Raw genomic sequence first — 6,000 nt, forward strand, 5'->3', positions numbered from 1 at the left:
TTATATTTACGACTAGTTTCGAAAACGACAGATGTTTTCATCTTCTGGTACAAATTAATTCTTTAAATTAAGTTTTAATTTTTACCAGAAGATGAAAACATCTGTCGTTTTCGAAACTAGTCGTAAATATAAATAAAACTCATTAATGTGGTTTATTCAAGTGTTTAATTTTAATAAAATAATCATGTCATTCCACAAAGTTAATGCCGAATCAATAAATAATATAAGAATTTTATAGATGTCTTGTGATTTTTCATATTAATTTATTAGCCAATAATCCAACATCGTAACAAAAGCCTATTGGCTCCCCAAAAACATACGAACTGTTTTGCTTCTCACGCTTGGCTCTTTTGGTCCAAGAAGTAGCAGACTCCTGCCCTAACCAAACTACGCAATATCGTATCCAATTAAATCAGACTCCTGCAATTGAGTAACAACATTACTTGGATAATATGTGACTCAATTTGCATCGTACGACCTCCGAATTACACCAGCCGACAGCTCTCCTCCTTCCGGCATTTTAAAAAATGCGTCAACACCTTCGAGACGCTATTAAGACCATTAACACCGCCACGCCTTGCGCCTAGATGCCGGAGGACTGGAGAATAATCAATAAGTACGCACATACCTCTAAGTACTCTTCCTACTGAATACGCCTGCAAGAGAGCGACAGTCCAATTTTACAAATAATTATAATAATAAATCGTTTTAGTATGGAAATGACTTAGAGTCGTACCTCTTTCAGTCCCGCTTCTAACTGTACGGTTTTAGCTAACTAAATAACTAATTGACCATAACGGCACCGGTAGGCAGAGAGGATAGAACGCCGCACAAGTCTGTCTTTGCGAACAATCTTCGCCTCTTCCAAATAAAAATTTTGAGCTAATTAAAACATACAGGTTTACTTAAATCAACCAGAAATGCTGGCAACACATGAAAGTAACACATGAAATGACGTGTGAATTATTTACATAAATAAACATATATATATATATATATATATATATATATATATATATATATATATATATATATATATATATATATATATATATATATATATATATATATATATATATATATATATATATATATATATATATATATATATATATATATATATATATATATATATATATATATATATATATATATATATATATATATATATATATATATATATATATATATATATATATATATATATACCAAACAACAGGTCGTAAGCCTTGGGATGCTTAGACTTCCGTCTTCTTATATTTTATTTAAAAAAAAATACAACTTAATATACTAAAAAAAGACCCAAAAAAATGTGTTTGATTTAAAATTTAATACATAAAATAAAAGGAGAGTATTACATTACCATACTACAAAGTTAAGAATGCTTTTAATATACAAAATATGGAATTTTATAACATAAATGTGGAATTGTTTAATTGGCTTTTTTTTTTAACGTAACTATTTTTTGTCAATGTAATGTAATGTTTATTATTGTTAATGTAACTATTGTTTATTATATCATTTTTATATGTAAGCTGTACAATTCCCGAATAAATAAAATAAATAAAATAAAATTATATTTAAATACAGTCAAACTAAACGACCTTCAACTGCGTAGGAATCCGCTAAGCGTCATCTACATACTTTATATACATAAATTAGGTCCCTCTAGATATAGTCAGTCTGGATTTCAGCAAGTAGGTACTCTTCATCAATATTAATGAACCATAACAAGTATTGTATATACAATTTGAATTAAACTAAAACTAGTTTTACGTACCTAACAACAGAATCATTATTTGCGTATGGAATGTCGATAGTCTACCCTCAAATTGAGATAAATTTTTAATTAAATTTGAGAGTAGTATGTAAACACTCTCAACATTAAGACTTTTCTCAAATTCCATGTCCCTAATTAAAAAAAACTCTGTATCGCTCACTCCTTTCAACAACGTCATAATATATACAAAATCGTCAATTTTCAGTTGTGCATGTTTTCGGAATGCCCAAAAAATGTACTATATCCCAGCAAAAGCGGCATATTTTTAACTTAATATTTACCCGCTACAGGGCAGAAAGTGTTGTTTTTGCATTTTGAAGAAATTAATTGTTTAATTATTTTTTGAAATATACCAAATATTTTTCAAATGGTGAAAAAACATCCAGGTTCTACCTAAAAAGATCTGTTGCACAGTAAAAAGTTCAATAAGTGGCTTGATATGTATTTTTAATACATTTCATTATATCTTTAAACTTAAAAAGGCGATCTCCTGAAAAATCAAGTTTATTGATATTTGACGTTGTTGAAAGGAAAGTATGTTGAGATTTTAATATAAAAATGACTCCTAAGTAGAGAAACACAGAACTTGTGAACAACCATTTGGACACACTCAAAAGGTTGTGATTATAAAAAAATATATAATCCTCAAAGCCTCTGTTTTAAAGACATAGTATATGGAAGGTAGGTATGAAAAATAATAATATATCACAAATACGTAGACCAATTAAAAATAAATATTTCTTGAATTAATTTTGCAATTTTCGGGAATCGAACTCGCGACGCCAGTTTCGCAGTCGAGCGTCTAGCCAACTACGCCTCGGCGCCTCATTTGCAAACATTATTCAATTAACATGGGTATTTTCTGCCATAAGTACCATGTTTAAAACGACGCTATTGTTTATAAGTGTTTTACTGTTTTAAGAATGCATGTTACATTGTTTTATCGTTTGTTATTTTTAAATTATTTAAAAATATGTACATACTTCAATTTTACTTCCGCGTTTATATTTCAGGAACTGAAATGAACGAGAATTGAACACGGAAGGCGTCCTGAAAGCCTGAAAATAGATCATAGATCACAAACACACAGACAATTGACGACCCGCGACGCAGTCAAGCGTCTACCCACTACGCAAATGAGAAAACAAAATGAATCACTAACGCAAAAATCATCTCTCTCTATGTAAACGGTTGCATGATGCGTTATTGATAAACTAATAATTACATCTACATATATAAATTCTTAAAAATAATATTACCAACAATTGTATTAAGCTTTGAAATATTAATTCTCTAAAATATGGCCATGTCAATAAATTCTTCCTTTCCCAGAAAATAAATATAAGGGTACGTACCTACATCCCCCATTAGCTACTGATGTCTCCCATAAATTATTGCTGCACGTGTTAAAACTGTCACTTAGAATTGTATAGCTACATAAGGACCGTAGTCCATTTGATCTTCACATTCGTTTGATAATGCCCTAACAAGGCGAAATAATTGTCACAGTATAATTTTTTATGTGTTTTTGTCAATAAAATACAACTTAGTAGACTCAAAAAATCTGTGTTTGATTTAAAATTAATGCATAAATTAAAATGGAGTTCTACAAATTAAATGCCAAATCAATAAATATATTTACTACATTTTGAGTGTCTCCAAATACTTGTTCACAAAATCTGGATTATCTCCAATTACAGGAGTTATTTTCATATTATTTTTTGATATCTCATCAAAGATGAAGAAGAATATGGAAGTCTGGGCATTTACGGGGCTAACGACCGTCATAGGCTGGTTTAAGTGATCACTTTACACACGTGTAACATTCACCAATTCTACGCATTATTGACAACCACATTACTCAAATTCTTGGAAAATTTACATCTCACCAATAGATGTCTCTAGTGAAGTTCTAGTGATTCATGAACAAGGTTTCTAAATTGGTTCATATATATAGAACTTCCAAGAATTTGAGTAGTATTAGGTTTAGTAGTATTTGGTTGTCAATAATGGGTAGAATTGGTGAATGTTACACGTGTGTAAAGTGATCACTTAAACCAGCCTATGACGGTCGTAAGCCCCGTAAATGCCCAGACTTCCATATTCTTCTTCATCTTTGATGAGATATCAAAAAACAATAAATATATAATTTATGTTTGAAGCACTAACTTTGTGAATTTTCATTTTATAATTAAAATGTAACTTCGTTTTAAAATCACTTGATGTTTATTTTCTTGCCAAGCAAAAGTGACTTGAATGGCCCTCCTGAATATTTTACCTTTTGTTAGTTGGTCACTTTATCCTGTACGACTACGATATATTTAAAAAAAAGGTGGAATACGTATTTGTGTTTTTATTATTTACAAAAATGCTTAAATTTCATACTATTTCTGTAAGCCTGAGTGGTTCATTATTAGAAATAGGTATCAAATTGTGGTAGAGTGGGTTCGAACCGAGAAACTCTGACTCAAGAGTCTGCAACACTAACCACGGGACCACAACCCGATAAAACATAGATTAAAAATGAAAAAAAAAACATATTACATACATAAGTCATATATACATATATTCCCGATGAGTAATTTCTATTACTCATTTTGGGACATGGGATTAAGGTCAACAAGACTGGAAAACAAATAAACTAACTAACTTACCATCACGCCGCTTCCCCGCAGGGGTAGGCAGAGAGAATCGAACGCCACACCACTCTGTCTTTGCAAACATTCTTTGCCTCTTCTACATTCATGCATCTCCTCATACATACCCGACGATTATTACGACTCCTGACCCGGCCGCTTTCAAGTATTTGACATACCTGATTGTGCCAAGTTTTCCTCGGTCGTCCTCTGCTTCTTTTTCCAACTACATTCGCCCCATAAATTTGTTTAACCGTTCTTTCTTCACTCATACGCTCCACATGTCCAAACCATCTCAACACACCTTTCTTAATTTTATCGAAAATGCTTATCTCAGCCTTACATTCTTTCCTTATTTCATCATTCGAACATCTATCAAACATCGTTTTGCCACACATTCGTCTGAGGGATCGCATTTCGACAACACAAATAATAAAGTTGCAAAAAAGTTTTTTTTTTTAAATAACCAAAACTAATACATGGCAAAATATAAAAACAATAAACAGGTATAATAAATAGGCATAAGAAGCATATTTTAATGAAATAAATGAGAAAAACATAAGGTAAGAAGCATATTTAAAATAAACAAATGAGAAAATATAAAAAGTGAAAAAAAAACAATGAAAAATGAAAAGAAAATATGACTACACACTAAATATATATCATTCCATAATGTATTTTTTCATATAATTTATTTTGGATCCCCGAACGGGTTCTATTTTATATATCGCTCACTCCTTTCATGAATGTCATAAATCAAAACACTTGATTTTCAGGAGAATGTTTTCAAAGTTTTAAAATATAATACAATGTATTAAAAATAAATATCAAGCCACTTATTGAACTTTTTACTGTACAACAGATCATTTTAGGTAAAACCTGAAGGTTTTTTCTCCATTTGAAAAATATTTATTATATTAAAACAAAACAATTAAACGATACCTTTTCTTCAAAATGCAAAAACAACACTTTCTGCCCTGTAGCGGGTAAATATTAAGTTAAAAATATGCCGCTTCTGCTGGGATATAGTACATTTTCTGGGCATTCCGAAAACATGCACAGCTTAAAATTGACGATTTTTGATTAATGACGTTCTTGAAAGGAGTGAGCGTCATGTCAGACAGCTTTTAAATTTGGGTATGGGCAATATATTATATTATTAAAAACATAGATTATATTTACCCTTTGCTATTTCACAATTATTTATTATTATTTTCATATTATTTTTTGACATCTCATCAAAGATGAAGAAGAATATGGAAGTCTGGGCATTTACGGGGCTTACGACCGTCATAGGCTGGTTTGAGTGATCACTTTACACACGTGTAACATTCACCAATTCTACCCATTATTGACAACCATTCTTCTTCATCTTTGATGAGATGTCAAAAAATAATATGAAAATAACTCCTGTAATTGGAGATAATCCAGATTTTGTGAACAAGTATTTGGACACACTCAAAATGTTGTAAATAAATTATCTGGTCAAATTGACAACCACACTACTCAAATTCTTATTTTCTGTCCCCCTCCGTAGCGTAATGGTCAGCACGCTCGGCTACCGTTCTGGAGGTCCCAGGTTCG

This window comes from Brachycentrus maculatus, unplaced genomic scaffold (genome assembly GCF_059751285.1).
Source record: "Brachycentrus maculatus isolate JH-2025_06_01 unplaced genomic scaffold, ASM5975128v1 h1tg000324l, whole genome shotgun sequence".
In the NCBI taxonomy this organism is placed as follows: domain Eukaryota; kingdom Metazoa; phylum Arthropoda; class Insecta; order Trichoptera; family Brachycentridae; genus Brachycentrus; species Brachycentrus maculatus.